Here is a 17,970-nt window from a genome sequence, read left to right on the forward strand (position 1 = left end):
CTGTTGCCCAGCCCACGTTGGACCTGGGGAAATGACTCCTAGGGACCTTCCCTGTGTCTGGAGTGGTGGGCTGCCCAGCTCTGCCCTCAGGGCCCACCTGGGACTGGGGTAGGACCAGGAGGGACTCCCTGTGCCCTTACCAAAGGGAGTGGTGGGGCTAGGTGTGGCCAGTGTACCCCCCCGCCTGGGGGACAGATGCAGGACGCATGTCCTGCCCTGTCTGGTGGCTGGCACAGTGCTCTTGATGTCCTGGGTCCCGGACCCTAACTCCCCTCCCGCATGCCTTGCCCGGCCTGTCCCTGCACTAATTTCACCCCAAGCCCCAGACCCAACCCCTGGGCCCCAACATGTTAGCCCACAGACCCAGCCCAGCACCCCAAACCCCAACCCTTAGTCCTTGCCTAACCTCTCTCCACAAAGCCCCCTGGCACCTCTGGACTGACCCCCCGATTTTCCAGACTCTTGTCCAACTGTCTCCCCAGCCCCAGCCAGTTGGATACACAGGCGCTCGGGAGGCAGGTGACCCCCACTGAGGCTGCACCCCCATATGAAGAGGGTCAGACACGCAGGCTCGGAGCCCAGCCCTCCCTGGCCACATCTAGGATGTCCACCGGCACGTGTGCCCTGGGCCAGAGGGCGGCCCAATGGGGGCTGGGGATGCTTCATCTCCTGCTCCCTGCACCACTGCCCGGTTTTGGGATCTGGACAAGGGGACAGTGGCCTCTTCCCTCCGTGTCTGGGAAACAAGAAGCGGAGCTGCTCTTCTGGGGCCTCCTGGCTCTCGAGATCCCTGGTTCCTGCAGCCCAGGCTGGTTCCCGGAAGGTGCCAGGAGGAGGAAGGGTGGTGGCGCTGGACCCGCGCCCGCAACAGGACCTGGCCATAAACTGGGACAGGGTGAGGCTGTGATGTGGACACCTGGCCCTGGCAAACTCTCTTCCAGCCTGGCCCCCAGCTGTCAGCTCTTTGCAGGAACTGGCACCTTTGTTTGCAGGAGCTGCGTGGCATTGGCTGCCTGAGCCTGGGCAGGCTCCTCGCTGGGCCCTTGGGGAAGTGAGCAGGTGGCTCACTCCCTGACCCCGACCCTGGAGGCTGTAGACACAGAGCCCACCCCTCCCAGCATCGGGGCATAGGCCTAGAGGGGCCACTAGTGACCAGGCAAGGAAACGGGGGCCCAGGAAACACAGGGCAGGTGTGGAGTCCCCTTGGCTACTGGCTCAGCCCTGGGCTGGGGGCCTGAGCCCGTGGCTCACCTCTTCTGTGGCCGGGACTTGTCTTGGATTGAGGAACATGGTGGATATTGAGGCAGAACTGACCACTGTCCTTTATTTTAGGTTTGACAGGGGCCACTGAGAGGCTGGGCCGTGGCGCTCCCTCGGCTGCTCCCTCGGCTCCCAGGCCATGTGCCCACCAGGGGGATTGTCATAATATTCTCATGTGATGAATCATCTCAGTTGCTCCCTCCAAGGCCCACAACTCCCTTGGGACCCCAAGACCCTCTGGGGGCTGTGAGCTCTGGACACTCTTCATATCAAGACTGAGAAGTGATTTGCCTTTTTCACGAGGCTCATGTGGGGCTGATGGTGTGGAAGCTGCTCTGGCGGAGGCTGTTGGCTCCTTGGCAAGGATGTGTCTTGGCCCGGTGGGGTTCCCTTCCCCACCACACACGCCTGGGGGTTGGGTGGGTTGCCCTGTGACCCGGCGGCAGGTACCCCAGATTGACCTCCATCCAGCCTTGGGCCCGAGGTGAGGCGGGACTTGCCAGGCCCCCAGAAAGTGTGCCCCTGTACCGGGTAAACTGTGCCAGCCCCTGGCGAGAGCTGCTGGCCCTGTTCGGGGGGTGTTCAGACCCAGGATCTTGGCAGTGCTTCTCCCCGAGATGAACAGGGGGGCCCCATCATTTCAGGGAAGCCAGCAGATGTCTTTATGGCCTTTGGGAAATCGGGGCTCCCAAGGGAGGACTTTGAAGCCAGCCCTGCTGGAGAGAGTGCTTCCCAGCCCGAAGGCCCCAGGGATGACAGGAAGTCTGAGAGCCGCGCTGGGGACCGGGTGTCTGCCCATGGAAGGTCTCTGGGACTTGGGGGGTCTTCCCGGCAACTGGCCAATGTGGCCATTGGGTGATCACCATGGCTGAGGCTCCTCCCAGGGCAAGATGGCCCAAGGGACTTTGCTGGGACCCGCGGAAAGCACGTGGTGTAAAAGGTTTGTGTCCCAGAGGACAGCTCCCCTTCAGGAAGCCACCACTTGGGGTGCCTGGGGGCTCAGGCGGTTTAGACCCACTCTTGGTTTTGGCTCAGGTCGTGATTTCAGGGTCCTGGGATCAAGTCCCGTGTCACGCTCTGTGCTCAGCTCAGAGTCTGCTCAGGATTCTCTCTCCCTCTCCAGATTCTCCCCTGCTCATGTCCACGCACTAGCTCTCAAATAAATAAATAAATAAATAAATAAATAAATAAATAAAATCCAAAAAAAAGAAAAAACAAATACACTCTTCATGAATCCTGGCTCCCCAGAAGGCCACCAAATAATATGTTTTTTTTTTCTTTAAAGATTTTATTTATTAATTCATGAGAAACACAGGCAGAGGGAGAAGCAGGCTCCACGCAGGGAGCCCGACGCGGGACTCGATCCCGGGTCTCCAGGATCACGTCCTGGGCCAAAGACAGGCGCTAAACCGCTGCGCCACCCAGGGATCCCACCCAGTGATATGTTGATGGAGCTGCATGGGCTCAGCTACCGAGAGGCCCTTAGCAGGGCTGGAGGGGGTGGGCAGGCGAGGGCGGGGTGTCGTGAGGTTTCAGGGTCTGCACTGAGGCAGGGTTCTCAGAGGCTTGGTGAGGATTGGGCAAATCTGAGGGCAAATCTGATTGCCAAATCTGGGCATGTAGAAGGTTGGAGGTGACTGGAGAATCCGTGCACCTGGAGCTAGATCTACCTGTAGCCTCAGGCGGTAGCTTCAGGGAACACCTGCACGTCATCGTCCAGAGCGTTTCCTGCTTCGTGTGCTGCTGAAATGTCGTGCGGCAGAGACGGTCTTGTGCCACGTCCGTCCGTTGTTATTTTTAAAGGGAGGATACATGTGTGTCTTTCAATCATCATAGTTGTGTTTTCTAATATGCTACATATTGAGAGAGAGAACCTGCCGAAACAAACGTTTTCTGGGACCCTTGGCAAGTTTTGACTGTGCACAAGTGTCCTGAGGTCCCAGGTTGAGGAACCACTGCTGTAGAGTCAACAGGAACACCCCTGCAGATCCACAGGCCAGGGCCCCCAGTCCTGGTGGAAACGGGGCATCCAGGGGGCAACCACAGGTCCACGCAGTTCTGAGGCGGACGTTCAAACCCAGCTGTTGAGAACGGCACCTGTTGGAATGACAGCAGCAGGAAGGACGCCAGGGTGCGGACAGGGAACCAGGGAGCCGGGCTGGGTGCGGCCCCCGGAGGTCTGCGTGTCCCCTCACCGGCAGCCCTGCCTCTGGGCCATGTCCCCGGGATCCTCCTGAGGGGCCCCAGCGGGGAGGGAGGACACCCCCGTGGGTGTGGCCCTGCAGGAGGGCTGGGCAGGAAGGAGCAGCAGCGTGCGCGGGGCCCGTGCAGGACAAGGTGCTGAGGAAGAGGCAGTCTGTGAATGAGGCACGTGGACCAAAGGGGAAAAGCAACATTCAGAAACTGCACACCTTTTGCCAGAACCCACGTCCACAAAGGCTGCGGAAGAGCTATTCCTGGCAGGGATGGATCTGAGCCGGAGGAAACGTGGGAATGATGAGCAGAGAAAGCGAACGTGTGCGGACAGGAAAGTCCTCGCCCTCGGACCCATGAAACCGAGTCCCTGGGACCGTCCCTGGTCACATCTCCACCAGAGTAATTGCAGTTCTTGAACTTGGGGTTTATCCTTCTGATGAGCACATTCATACTTTTACAACTGTATGCGTTTCCCTGGATACCAGTCACGGTCGCGGCGTGTGTCTTCAAGCAGGAAGTTTGTTGGCTTATTTATTTATTTATTAAAAGATTTTATTTATTTATTCGTGAGAGACACACAGAGAGAGGCAGAGACGGAAGCAGGCTCCATGCAGGGAGCCCGATGTGGGACTTGATCCCGGGTCTCCAGGATCATGCCCTGGGCCAAAGGCAGCGCTAAACCGCTGAGCCACCCGGGCTGCCCCAAGCAGGAAGTTTAAACTGCAAGACAGATTTTAAGGCAAGTCTCAACGTGAATCCAGCCCAAGGGTGCAGACAGGGGGCCTCCTGCCATGGGCACGCAGTGGGGACAGTTTGGAGGGGCTCTTTCTTCTGCCCCAGTGAAGCCTGCAGATGACGCAGCCTTGGGGCGGAGCCAGAGCGACAGCGAGGCTGCTACAGGTTCTTGTTAGTTTGAAATCGTGGTAAAATTCACATAAATGTACCATCTTCACTGTCTCTAAGTCCACAGCTCAGGGGCACTATGCACATTCACACTGTTGTGCAGCCGTCGCCACCGTTCATCATCCCAAATAGAGACTCTGTTCCCCTGAGATACTGACCCCATCCCTCCCCCAGCCCTGTGACCACCGTCCACTCTCTGTTCCCAGGAGACACTGACTCCATCCCTCTCCCTATGACCACTGTCCACTCTGTCCCCAGGAGACACTGGCCCTGTCTCTCCCCTGGCTCTGTGACCCCCCATCCACTCTCTGTCCCCAGGAGACATGGACCCGGTCCTTCCCCCGGCCCTGTGACCCTCATCCACTCTCTGTGCCCAAGAGACACTGACCCCGTCCCTCCCCTGGCCCTGTGACCCATCTACTCTCTGTCCCCAGGAGACACTGACCCCATCCCTCTCCCAGCCCTGTGACCACCATCCACTCTCTATCTCTGTGAATCTGGAGACTCTAGGGCCCTTGTGTGGGTGGAATCATGCAGGATGTGTCCCCTGGTATCTGGCCCGTGTCACTCAGCATCACGTCCCCCAGGTCCACCCATGCTGTGGCAGGTGTCAGCACGTCCCTCCTTGTTCAGGCTGAGTGACCATCCAGCGTGTGGATGGCCCATGTCCCCCCCGTCCATCCCCCCCACCCACTGAGGTCCAGAGCGGCTGCTGCAGCCACATCCCCACCCATAGAGCAGGTGGTTGTTTCTGTAGGTTCGTGCTGACACCTGTCACTTCCTGTGTTTTGTGCTGAGAGTGCTCGGCCTGGTCCAGCATGAAGCCTGTTCCTCAAGGCCACAGGGCTTGGCCTGGGTGCCTGGGCCGACCCAGGGGAGCCCCGCCCCTTGTCCTGTCCGGGCCAGAGGCAGAGGGGCTGAGCCACACATCCGTCTTGGGGAGATGGGCCCAGGGATGGAGACCCTGTGGCCTCTTGCCCGTGCGGGGTGTCCAGAGCTCCCTGGACCCTGCTCCCCTTGTCCACAGGACGGGGCCCCGGCCCCCAAGCCAGTGGACTGGACGCCAGATGTGGGTCCTGGGCTGACATTTGTGTCTTTCTTTATGGTGTTTAATTTTCAGAGATGATGCCTGAGGTGCCGGAAGCAGGACTTTATGACCTTGGGTGAACCCGGAGCTGGCGGCTGCGGCCTGTTTGCTTTGTGAATAGTGTCAGTCCTGCCCTCTGCTGCCCCGACTCCCATGGTGGTGTCCTCCCTGTCCTCGCTGTCCCCCTGTCCTCGCTGTCCCTGCTTTTCTCAATATCCCTGCCATCCTCGCCATCCCCGCTGTCCTTCCCATCCTCACTGTCCCCGCTGTCCTCCCCGTCCCCACTGTCCTCACCATCCTCACATCCTCGCCATCCTCCCCGTCCTCCCTGCCCCCACCGTCTCCACCGTCCCTGCCATCCTCCCCGTCCTTGCCGTCGTGGGGACCTGGTGCAGACCGAGGGCCCCGGTGGAGCTGCGCAGCATTTCCGTCCCACTGTCTCAGGGATGATGTGTACCCGATTCTCCTTAAGTAACAGTGACATCTCTGGACGTAAAGCACTGGCCAGCGGCATGGCAACGTGACAGGTGCAGAAACGCAAGGCCGCCTCTGTCAGTCTGGATCCTCCACGGGGGTCCCACTGTCAGCAACTTGGGGCCCTGTCCTGGTCTCCACAGGGGGCCTTTGGGGGTGAGGAGTCTGAGGCACAGCTTCCCGGTGTCCGCCCTTAGAGCGTGGAGTCTCCAGCCCCTGGATGCCGGCGCCCACCTGCTGCTGCCCTTGCTGCCGAGAAGTGACGAGAGGGGCAGGGCCAGAGGCGGGAGGATGGGGGACCGCCTGCCACCCATGGGCACCCTGCCAGCGGGATATCCTTCCTGATGACCCACGGGGCTCCTTGAACCCGAGGTGCACGCTCTCTGGCCTGTACTGATGGGCAGAGGCAGGTGAGGGTCCCCCTGCCTGGAGGATGGCACCGACCGGTCCTCCTGGGCACACAGAGGTTCACCCCCGACAGGCTGGCCATCGCGCTGGGTCGTGGTCGGGCTGGAACAGCGTTTGTGGGTTCTCTTGCTCTGTGCTCGTACGCATGGGTGCTCCTCACTGAATTTCACATTGAATATTTGGTGAGAACATAATTTTTAACGGCCGTGAGGTGTGTCATGGCTTGGCTTCACCACCCCTCACTCAGCCAGGCCCGGTGGCGGGGGGACGGCAGGCGGCTGCAGCTCTGGTGTCGGGGACCTGAGGGTGTGAACACGGAAACCACAGGCTCCAGGGTGCAGGCGTGTCTGTGACCTGAGGGCCCCCGTGGTGCTCAGCACCCCACTAGTGGAGCAGTCACGGCCCCCACCGGATCTCTGGAAACGCCTGAGCAACTGCCGACACGCAGAGCAGCACTGCAAGTCCCTTCCTCTGCATTTTCTTGGGACATGTCTTCTCGTGGGTTTGGTCACGGCTCCCCAACAACTCGAGGCTGGTGAGCTCAGGGCAGCATCAATTGGGGGCCCTTGTGCGGTCGGAGCTGGAGAGGCTGCCGCATGGTGGGGTCGGGACCCACCGCCCCTGAACGAGGTTACCCTGGGCTGGAGCTGTGTCAATGGCCCGGCCTGCACGAACCTGCCCTGACGGGTGGTGACCGGGACGTGTGGGGCCTCTGGGAACTGGGTCAGTTCAGAGCCTGGGTCCCGGGGTCCCCAGAATCTGTGTATTCTCACCCCTTGACTCCCAGGGCACAGTCACCCTAGTAAAACCTGCAGGTCCTTTGAGGAAGGCTGGGAGGAGGGGACCGGCGGACGGTTTCCGGCACTGCCCGGGGTCTTCCCTCCAGGCCAGGGTCTGGTCCATGAACTGGCTCAGCCTCGAGGTTGACCAGGGTGGGGGCCGTGTGTCTCTGTTGTCGGGATGAATCCTCCCGACACTGGGATGAATGCTCACACCGCCCAGGATGTTTCTTTTTCTTTTTCTTTTTCTTTTTTTTTTTTGACACTTTTAATTTAAATTCAGTTTAGTTCAGTGTATTATTAGTTTCAGGGTAGAATTTCATGATTCATCAGTTGCATAGAATCCCCGGGGCTCATCCCATCTTGTGCCTCTTTCATGACCGTCCCTCAGGGACCTTGTCCTCCCACCCCCGCCCCTCCAGCGACCCCCTGACCACCCAGGACCCTTCTGCTCCTACAGATGGAGTGGGGATCCCATGTGCGTCCCATCCACGTCCCTGCTGGGAATGCCCCGAGCAACCAGCCATCCCTGCAGGGCTCTGTGAGCCCGAATGTGCTGCCTGCTGCCTGGACTCTGCCGTCCACCTCAGGGAGCTGTGTCCGGCTTGCGTTTGGTGGCCGAGTGCCACTGCGTGGCAGGATCCAATTGCTGTCATGGTGTTTAGGATTCCCAGGTCAGAGGCTGCAGATCCCCCACGAGGTGCACCTGCAAAGTGACTGCAGAGCCCCTCGAGCCTGCACAGATGCCCCCTTGGTCGTGGTGAGACAGGCATGCCCGGGACCCCTTGGGGCAGGTGAGGGCTCCACTCTGGCCTCAGTCTCCCTGTGCCTGGATCTCCCGGACAGATGGTGGCTCTGGCTTTTCCCGCCTTGCTCACCGTGGCCCCACTGGCCTGGGTTTCAACCAACCCGCCACCCTCTGCCATTTTGAAATGCAGGATCTCTGCTGGGTGGGCCCATGGCTGCAATGTTGGCCTGACGCCCCTTGACGCCGTCCTCTCTGCAGGCCCTCCTCTGGGACTCAGCCCAGTGGCTTGTTTCCATCAGGGTTTGGTGGGGATGGTCATCAGGTTCCCTTGTGTGGCTGCTTTCTTCCGTCTCATGAGCAGAGAGGCTCCCTCCCCTGAAGGCCAGGTCAGCGTTGGTAGCTTTGTCGCCTTATTTTTACTACATAAGCATTGCTCACATCAAAGATTCTCACTAAAAGTTATTTTAAAACTGAAAATTGTTTCCTTTCTTTTTTTTAAAGATCTTATTTATTTATTCATGAGAGACACAGAGAGGGAGGCAGAGACACAGGCAGAGAAGCAGGCTTCCTGCGGGGAGTCTGATGGGGGACTCGATCCCGGGACCCAGGGATCATGACCTGAACCAAAGGCAGATGCTCAACCCCTGAGCCATCCAGGGGTCCTGAAAATAATTTCCTTTCTGTGTTGAGTAGACACAGAGGAGTGCAGAAGCCGCCTCCCGCTGCCAGCCTCCCTGCCCACTGTGTACCGGCCACGGAGCTGAGAACCAGGAGAAGCAACTCACAGCTCTGGGGCCTGAGGTCTGTAACTGGAGGGGTGTGGGCGGCGTGGCCCCTCCTGGAGGCTCCTCAGGCACATCCGTTTCTGCTTCTCCGGCTTCTGGTGGCCCCTGGGCCATGGCCACTCTGCTCCAGCCACTGCTGCCATGCTCAGTGGCCTGCATGTCTGTCTGTGTGTCCCTTCCTGTGTCTGGTAAGGATGCTGCCACTCGGTTTGGGGCCGCCCTAAGTCCGGGTGGTCTCGTCTTGGGGTCTTCCACACACTTTTTCCAGATAAGGTCATGCTCGAGGTTTCCAGGTGGCCTTGTCTTTGGTGGCATCGTGGGGCACCACAGGGCGTGAGGACAAGCATAAGGATCCTGAGTCTCCTTCGCAAACCCGGTAGTGCCTTGAATTCTGTTCTGCATCAGGCCTGGGAGGTGGTGAGAAGCGTTTTCCAACAGTATCTGCTGGAATGAACACGCTAGAAGGCAACCATCCTCACCCTGGTTGAGATCCCCAAGTGGCAGGAGGAGGATGAGTAGGAGGCCAGTCCCTGCCTGGCTGAACCACTGCGTCTAGCATCTGGTGCCCCCTGGAAGGCCTCAGAGGACAGAGGGACAGTCCTGCCCACGTCCCCATTCACTTGGGGCAGATGGCCCCTTAGCAGCACTGCAGGCCCCAGGGACAGGTGCCTCTGCGCCAAGGATGCTCCTGATCCGGGGTCTCCTCCACCTACAGCAGGAAACACGCCATCCTTGCCTGTGGCTTCAGCCTCTCCTTGAGTTTAGCCAGCTGCAGTCGCAGGTCTGTGCCCGATGCTCTGATCAGGCTCTCAGCTCAGTGTCGGGAAGGTGGACAGACCTGGGCTACAAACCCCTTATGCCGGTGCCTGTCTCCTCCTTGCCTCTCAGCCTGCAGCCACCCCTCTGTGCTCGCTCCGCTCTGTGGGATCCTCTGAGACCCCTTCCAGCTACTTCCCTGAGGTGGGGACACAGGCCAGGGCTTGGGCGGGGCATGGGGAGCACAAGGGGGCATTGTGGGGATGGTGGGCCCCTGGCCCCATCCAGCCCCACATGCAGGAGCTTGGGTGGTTGAGTGCCCTGGGTCCCGGGGGCCCCACCACTCCCCTTCTGTTCTTGGGACTCACAGCCTTCCAACCCCAAGTAATAACCTCATGTAAACTCCCCTCCTCCGAGACACCTGGCATGGTTCAGGCTTCTCCCACCTGGTAAAAGTTTCTCTGTTGTGCTTTGGGAAAGCGGGTCCTGCCTTGCTTCTGGGCCATGTGGGGCTGCCTGGCTGGGACAGCAGTGGGTCCGCCAAGCTCAGACTCCCCAAGAGTGGATTCCCGGCCTCCCACGGGCACCACAGGGCTTCGAGAGGCTGTGGACGGGAAGCGGGGGTGGGGGGAGCAGCCTCTGGAGGCCTGGGGAAGGCTGCACGAGGGCAGCGGCCGCTGCAGTGCCTGTTTCTGTCCACAGCCGGGGCCTCCTGGGGACTCGTCTGTCATCTGTGACCAGCTGGCAGAGGACTGGGGCCTGGTTCAGGGGTGTCTGCAGGGTGTGCAGGCTGGTCCCCTAGTAAGATGGAAGCCAGGGTACTGGCTCCACTGCAAGTTTCCCCAGGAAGCTCAAGCCAGAGAGCAGAGTCTGAGGCACAGAACTCAAGTCTCACTGTACCCGACAGCCGGTACTGGTGGCCTCACCCTGGCCACTGTCCCCAAAGCTGGACTGTCTTCACGGTCCATTGGTCTGGGAGAAAGGGGAAGATTTTCCCACTGGTGACCTTATCCCCACTGGTCAGAGTGTCGCCTGCTGGGTGGCATCCCCACAACCAGGGGTGTGCATGAATGGGTGCCGGCCAGGTATGCACGGGGGACGCTGGGGAAGACCTGCGTGGGAGGGGGCGCTCAGGTAGGACGTGCCTGCAGGGAGCCACTTGGCGGCCACCCAGAGCTGCTGCCCAGCAGACCAGAGGTGGTGTGTCAGGGGTGCCCGATGGCCCCCAAAGACAGTACGCTGGCCTGGGCATTGGTCGGCTGCTGGCCTGGACTGTGAAGTGGCCGGAGGTCTGGATCCACGCCGGTTCCCAGGCAGTGGCCGAAGATGTGGCCGACTGTTCCCTGGCCCAGAACACAGGGCTGTGGGGCTGAGGGGTCTGGGGAGGAGGGGCTGCACGGGCCTCCGCAAGGGGGCAGAGGCCTGTGTGTCCCACGGGAGTGCCCTCCTGAGATGCCGCAGCAAGCCGGTGGGGGGCATGACCAGTTCAGAGGTCATCACCTCCTTCTCGGGTCTCTCTGTGGCTTGCTCAGTGGCCCTCGGGGCAGGACGGGGCTCTGCACAGCTGAACACACACACAAACACAGGGTCCCTGGGGCTAGGCCGGCCCCGGGAACTCATCCATCACGGAGGGCCAGAAACCGGTCCCCACGGTTTTTCCAGGTGTGGATTTGCTTTTCCTGCCGCAGAACTTCTGTTAGCCCATTGTCCATGGACGCAGCAGCGTCTCCTCCGCTGCCGTGGACCCCACTCCCGCGGCGTCCTGCTGGTGCGCTCATCTTGGGACAGTGAGGCGCAGCGGGGCTTCAGGCAGGTGGCACCCAGAAGCGTCGGTCTGGTATTGAGGCGGGATGGCCCAGGAAGACTGGCTCACCAGGATGAGCCATGGTGGCGCCGGGGGACTGGCCCGGGAGGGGTGGGCTGTGTGCTGGGCAGCGATGTCCGCGCTGCCACCCGGTGGCCTGCTCTTCGAACGTGGCTCTCCTTCCAGCCAGAGTCTTGGCTCTGAAGGGAGGGCTGCTCCCACCTGTGGACACAGGATGGGATAATAGAACCGTGGGTTGAGAGTGGCTTGGGGACCTCTCCTGCCTGTGAGCCACCAGGTGAAATGGGAAGGGTCGTCTTGGCTGGGGCAGTGGGTCCTCACGTCTGCAGGGAAGTCGGACTATGGCCCAGACTGGGAAGAAATACATGGAATCCAGAATAAATGCTTGTTTTCACAAACCTTCTTTTGGGATAGCGTTTGGCTTACAGAACAGTTGCAAAAATAGCACAGAGACGAAGCGAGTGTCCCCCTGAGGTCCCCAGCAGCGCCACGCTCAGCACATGAGTAACCTTGTTCACCTGCGGACCATGCAGACGCCATCCCCACGTCTCTGGCTTTTCCGTTGTCCCTTAGTTGTGTCATGACTCCTCTGCTGGATGGCAGCTCCTCCTGCGTTCCCTTGTCTCCTCTGACCTTGGCACTTTGAACAGCCCTGGTCAGGTATTTCCTAAAACGTCCCTGAGTTTGAGTTTGTTGGATGCTTTTCTCACGAGCGAGTGGAAGTTTTGCAGAAGTGAGGTGCCGTCTTAGCGCACCGTATCGGGGTGTGTGTGATGTGGCTACACCGGGTTCCTGGTGGGGCCAACTAGCCTCTGTCGCTTGGACGACGGGCTGTCTGCCACGTTTCTCCACCACTTCCACTTCCTACCTTTTTTCTACTTCTAGCTAATTTATCATTTTCTTACTTATTAACTGATGAATATCTTCAGGAAGTAACTTGAGTCTGTGCATATAACTTGTTTCTCTTTGAATGTGGGCCGCTGACCGTGGTGTCCATCAGTAAACACTTTCTGTAGCAATGAATCCCACAGGACCTGGTGGTGATTTCTCCTTCCCTCTCTCCTTCTATCTTAAGGAGTTGGAATTCCTCTCTAGGAATGAGCTGTTCTTTCCCTGGTATTTGCTTATCCAATCATTTATATTACAACGGACTTGTTGATATTTGTTTTAGTCCCTGGGTTATAATCTCATTTTACAGCTACTAATTTTTTTGCTTAAATTTCTCCAGCTCCGGCTTTTGGGAGTGGCCTCAGGTGGCCTCTGAGCCCTTCTGACACACTCCATCATTTTTTTGAACACTTCCTTATTTTCTGCCACCACAAGTTTATCTCATAATTTCCTGTCCAGGAGCTCAACTACTTCTCCAGGGAGCCCTGGTTCCTGTTATTGGAGAAGTGTATTTAGAAACCAAGTCCTGGGAGGCACCTGGCTGCCTCAGTCAGTGGAGCGTGTGACTCTTGATCTCAGGGTCATGAGTTCAAGCCCCACGTTGGATGTGGAGCCTACTTAAAATATTTTTTTTTTTAAAAGCAAGACCTGGGCACTGGGTGTGGTCACTACTCCTCGGGTGTAGGTCCTCTCAGTGGGCCACACTAGAAAAATACATATATGTATGTTACCTACATACACAAATCCATCTGTTTCTCTATTTCTATCTATTATTGATCATTTACCCAGGACATCTTACTTTAAGACACTGGGGGTGGGGCATTTTGTTACGCAGCAATAGCAATAGTAGAAGCACTTGGTGGGGACCTTGTGAACTTTATTTCCAGGCCCTGTGGCCAGATGGCTTCCGAGAAGACACTGTTGAAAGGTGGGGAGGGGGGAATGCATTTCCTTCCCTTTCCAGCCTCTTCAGAGCCTCTCTCCAGTTGCAGAGGATGGCTCCACGTGTGTCAGCTCCCTTGGGCACTCCCACCAACAGCCATGCCAACCCCCTCAGTGCCTCTTCTGCCCTGCCTCCAGCCACAAGAGTGGAAGCTATTCTCTGCAGCTCCTTTTTTTAATAAGGTTTTTTTGGGGGAAGATTTTATTTATTTATCCATGAGATACACACACACACACACACACACACACAGGCAGAGGGAGAACCGGCTCCCTGCAGGGAGCCCAATGTGGGACTCCATCCCAGGATCCTGGGATCATGACATGAGCCAAAGGCAGACTATGCTCAATCATGGAGTCATCTAGGCATCCCTCTGCTTCTCCTAATGTCCCTGCCTCAGGGCCCCCTTTTGCTCTGCCAGCCTCTAGCACCTAAGTAACCAATTCTCTGAATCCTCTGTGTTTGAAATCCCTAGTGTGGTTTCCTTTTCCTGTTGGGACAGTAACTGATACAAGGTGGATTTTTGGCTCAGTTCAGGAGCCAAGGGCTGGAGAGAGACTACAGAGCAGGTGAGAGGACAAGTGGGTCCCCAGAGACAGAGCCCCAGGGAGGAGGCTTCACAATTTGTGGGGTTTGGGGGGAAGTATAGCACTAAGTAGTTACAATAGAGAAGAAGAAAGAAGAGTCTCACATCAATAATCTCATCTTCCACCTTAAAAAACTAGAAAAGAAAAAGAAGAGCTAATTAAACCCAGAGTAAGAAAGGAATATCAAAGATAGGATGAAGCAGAAAACAAAATGAAGCACCAGAGGAAAATCAATGAATCAAATTGAAAAGCTGGTTATTTGAGAAGATTATAAAATTAACAAACTGATAGAAAACAGAGAAGACACAAAGTATGAATGCCAGGAATGAGAGGCGACATCACTACAGATCCCACAGAGGTTAGAATGATAACAAAGGGAATATTGTGAACAACTTTCGCTTATAAATGTAGCAACTGAAATGATATGGACAGATTTCTTAAAAGACGTAATTTACTGGAATGATCCTCACTCAAGAAGAAGTAATTTGAAAGGCTCCCTATATTAAAGAAAGAAAACAAAACCAAAAACCTTCACACAAAGAAAGTTCTAGGCCCAGCTCTAGGCTCTAGGCTCACTGGTGAATTCCATTAAACATTTAAGGAATAAATAACACCAATGTGGCACAGACTCTTCCAGAAAAATTGAAAAGGAAGGAATATTTCCTACCCCTTTCTCTGAGGCCATATTAATTACTCTGAAGCCAAAACCATACAGACACCACAAAGGAAGAAAAACTATAGACTAACATCCCTCATGAACATAGATGCAAAAATTCTAAACAAACTTTTGGTAAATCTAATAACATAGGACAATCATGTCTAATTGGGGTTTATTCCAGGAATTCAGGGTTGATGATCATCAAAATCAATGTAAAGCACCATATTACCAGGCTAAAGAAGAACCATATAATCCTCTCTAATAGATACAGAAAAAAAGAAAAAGAACATTTAGCAAGGTTCAACACCCATTCCAATAAAAACTCTCAGCAATCTAAAAACAGAAGAGATTTTCCTGATAAAGGGCATTTATTAAAAGTGCACAGCTGACATCATGCTTAATGACTAAATGCTTTTCCCAGGAACACAACCAGGATACAGGCTCACACCTCATCAACCAATGCTGTGCTGAAACCACAGCCAGTGCAGTCAGGAAGAGAGGTTAATAAAAAACATCTAGATTGGCAAGGAAGAAGTAAGATTGTCTTTATTCACAGGTGACACAATCTTCTAGGTAGCAAATCTAGAATCTACAAAAAAGCTGCTATAATTAATGTGTGAGTCTATCAAGGTTGTAGGTTCCAGAAGATCGATGTACAAAAAATGATATTTTTATAAACTGACAACAATCAGAAATTGAAATTAAAACAGCGTTTTCAAAAGTGTGAAAAACATGAAACACTGAGAGAAAAATCTGGCAACAGATGTGAAAGGCCCATGCAAGTGAACACAACATATTGCTGGGAAAAATTAAAGACATAACCAGTGGAGAGATAGACCATGTCTGTGGGTTGGAAGTTGCAGTATCATTAAGGTCAATTCTTCCCAAACTCAGCTGTAGATACGATGCGATCTCAGCCAAAACCCTAGCAGGCTCTTTTGTAGAAGTTGACAATTGATTCTGAGATTCAGATGAAAACGTGGAGGACAGAGAATAGTCAAAACAACCCTTAGACAGAATATGGTTGCAGGGCGGACGTTAGCTGATATTACAGTTACCATTAAGCTACAGTAATCAGAGTAGTGTGTCTGAGCATAAAGGTAGACAAATCGATCGGTGTAACAGAGGAGAGAGTCCAGAAATAAACTCACCTGCATATAAACAACTAATTCTTAAAAAGTTGTGAACACTGTGCCATGAAGAGGGGCAGCCCTGCCCACGAAAGCTGGCAGGACAGCTGGATATCCACGTGCCCATGCACACTTCAATAAACTTCAAGCCTTACCTCATACTGCATGAAAACATTAGCTCAAAATGGATCGTGTAAAACCTAAATGTATAAAATTTCTAGAGGAAAACATAGGAGAAGATATTTGTGACCTTAAGCTAGGGAGAGATTTCTTGTATATTCGTTACAATACCGAAGGCACTGCAGTCCTACATAGAAGAGCAAGTTGGTAAATTGGATCTCATGAAGATGAAACTTCCACTCTTCAGAAGATACTGGAGAGAAAATAAAGAGACAAGCCGTTGGCACGGAGAATATTTACAAACGATGTCTGTGATAAAGGACTGGTGTCTAGAATATAGAAATAACTCCTTAGAGCTCAACAAAAACCACTCAGATAACTCAATAAATAGTACGCCAAAGATTTCAGTAGACACTCCACCAAAGGAGACATATGGACAGATGATAAGCACAGGGAAAGATTCTCAACATTGCTGGTCAATAGGGAAATGCAAATTAAAGCCATAACGAGACACCATCCTACACCTATTGTAGTGGCTAAAAATTAAGAAGACTGATGAGCGTGTACTGTGTAGATCCATTTACATAAAATCCCAGAAAATGCAAACTAATCTGTAGGGTCAGAAAAGAGATCAGAAGACTGATCATCCTAAGTGTTGACAAGGCTGTGGAGTGGGTGGACCTCACACTTAGGTGGCTACGTGATGCACCACCGTGTGGCGGTTCGTGTGACGCTAACCGCCCCCCACCCCAGGTAGACAGGTCCACACGAAGACATGCTCACAGCGGATGGGTTTGTGATTGCCTTCAAACTGGAAACAACCCAAATGTCCATCAACAGGAGAATGAATAAACACGCCATTTTATGTCCACACGAAAGAAAAACCACCCAGTAATAAGAGGGCTTGAACGGGTGATACATGCAACGGTGCAGGTGAATCTCAGAGTAGTTATGCTGAGTGAAAGAAGCCACACAGAAGAGCGTGTACTGTGTAGATGCATTTACATAAAATCCCAGAAAATGCAAACTAATCTGTAGGGTCAGAAAAGAGATCAGAGGCACCTCTTAAGCAGGGAAGGAGCATGAGGAGTCTTTCACCGGTGATGGCTGTACGCAAGGTCACCGTGACCATGTATATGTGTCAAACTGATGATTGGACACTTAAGCTAGTTCATTGTGTATGAGCTACATCTCAGTAAAGCCACTTTAAAATATTTTGAATTGCAGCTATTAGGAGAAATTTTGTCCTGAATTTTCAAGAGCAGAAATCATGAGTGTTTTCCTTGTTGCAACATAAAATCATAGTCATAATTTATAAGGGGCACAAAATATTCTAGAATTATTTTAGCAATCAGAGATTTAAAATAAATCGTAAAAATATATCCCAAACACAACTGCAATGGTGGTAAAAAAAAAGTCAGTGTTTGTAAGGGTTTTTGGGGAGGGCTGACTAGGTGGAGCAGTGTGATTTGAGGCAGCGGAACTCATGCCCTGTGCGTTTGCTAAAACTACAGAACTTTTATGAGTGAAGCTTATATGTAAAATGAAAAAGGGAGGGTGGAGGTTGGGGATCCCAGGATGGCATGCAGAAACGTGACAGATAATCCAGCTGTGTTACAAATACGTGAACTGACTTCTCTGGGGGCTGGGGGAAGGAGCAGGGCTCTGTCCTTGGGGGGGTCCACACAGAGCCCTCTCCTGGGACTCAATACCACCTGGGCACATCTGATTTCCTGTTACTCATGTTGGGGTTCTCCAAAGAGCAATAGTCAACCCTCTGTGAAAAATGGCCACAGCACTGTCAATCAGTGGACAGCATCAGCTCCAGGCAGAGGAGACTCATGGGGTCCACTGCATGGCTAGTGAGCTCACGGTGCTCCTTCACCCTCCTTGATCCTTGGTTTCCTTATCTCTAGGATGGAGTAATGGGAGCACTTGCCTCCCAGGGCTTTGGATGAATTTAATCCATCCACACATCCATCCATCCATCCATCCATCCATCCATCCATCCATCCATCCACTATCAGTATGTGGCCACTGCCTGCAGATGATAAGCCCTCATGAGGTGCGAGCTGAGGAGAGCATAGAAAGCATACCCCATCACCCCAGGAGATTTCATTTCTTCATCCACCCATTCATCCACCCATAGACCATTCACCCACCCAATCATCTATCCACCCATTAACCTCTTCATCCACCCATCTACCCACTATCCATCCACATGCTCACCCACCCACCCATCTACTATTCATCCATCCATCCACAATCCACCCATCCACCCACCCATCCATCCATTCATCCATCCATCCACCATCCATCCATCCATCCATCCATCCATCCATCCATCCATTATCCACTCATCCATCCATCCACAATCCACCCATCCATCATCCATCCACTATCCATCAATCCATCCACTATCCACC

The sequence above is a fragment of the Canis lupus genome, chromosome 18 (genome assembly GCF_011100685.1).
Source record: "Canis lupus familiaris isolate Mischka breed German Shepherd chromosome 18, alternate assembly UU_Cfam_GSD_1.0, whole genome shotgun sequence".
Classification (NCBI taxonomy): domain Eukaryota; kingdom Metazoa; phylum Chordata; class Mammalia; order Carnivora; family Canidae; genus Canis; species Canis lupus.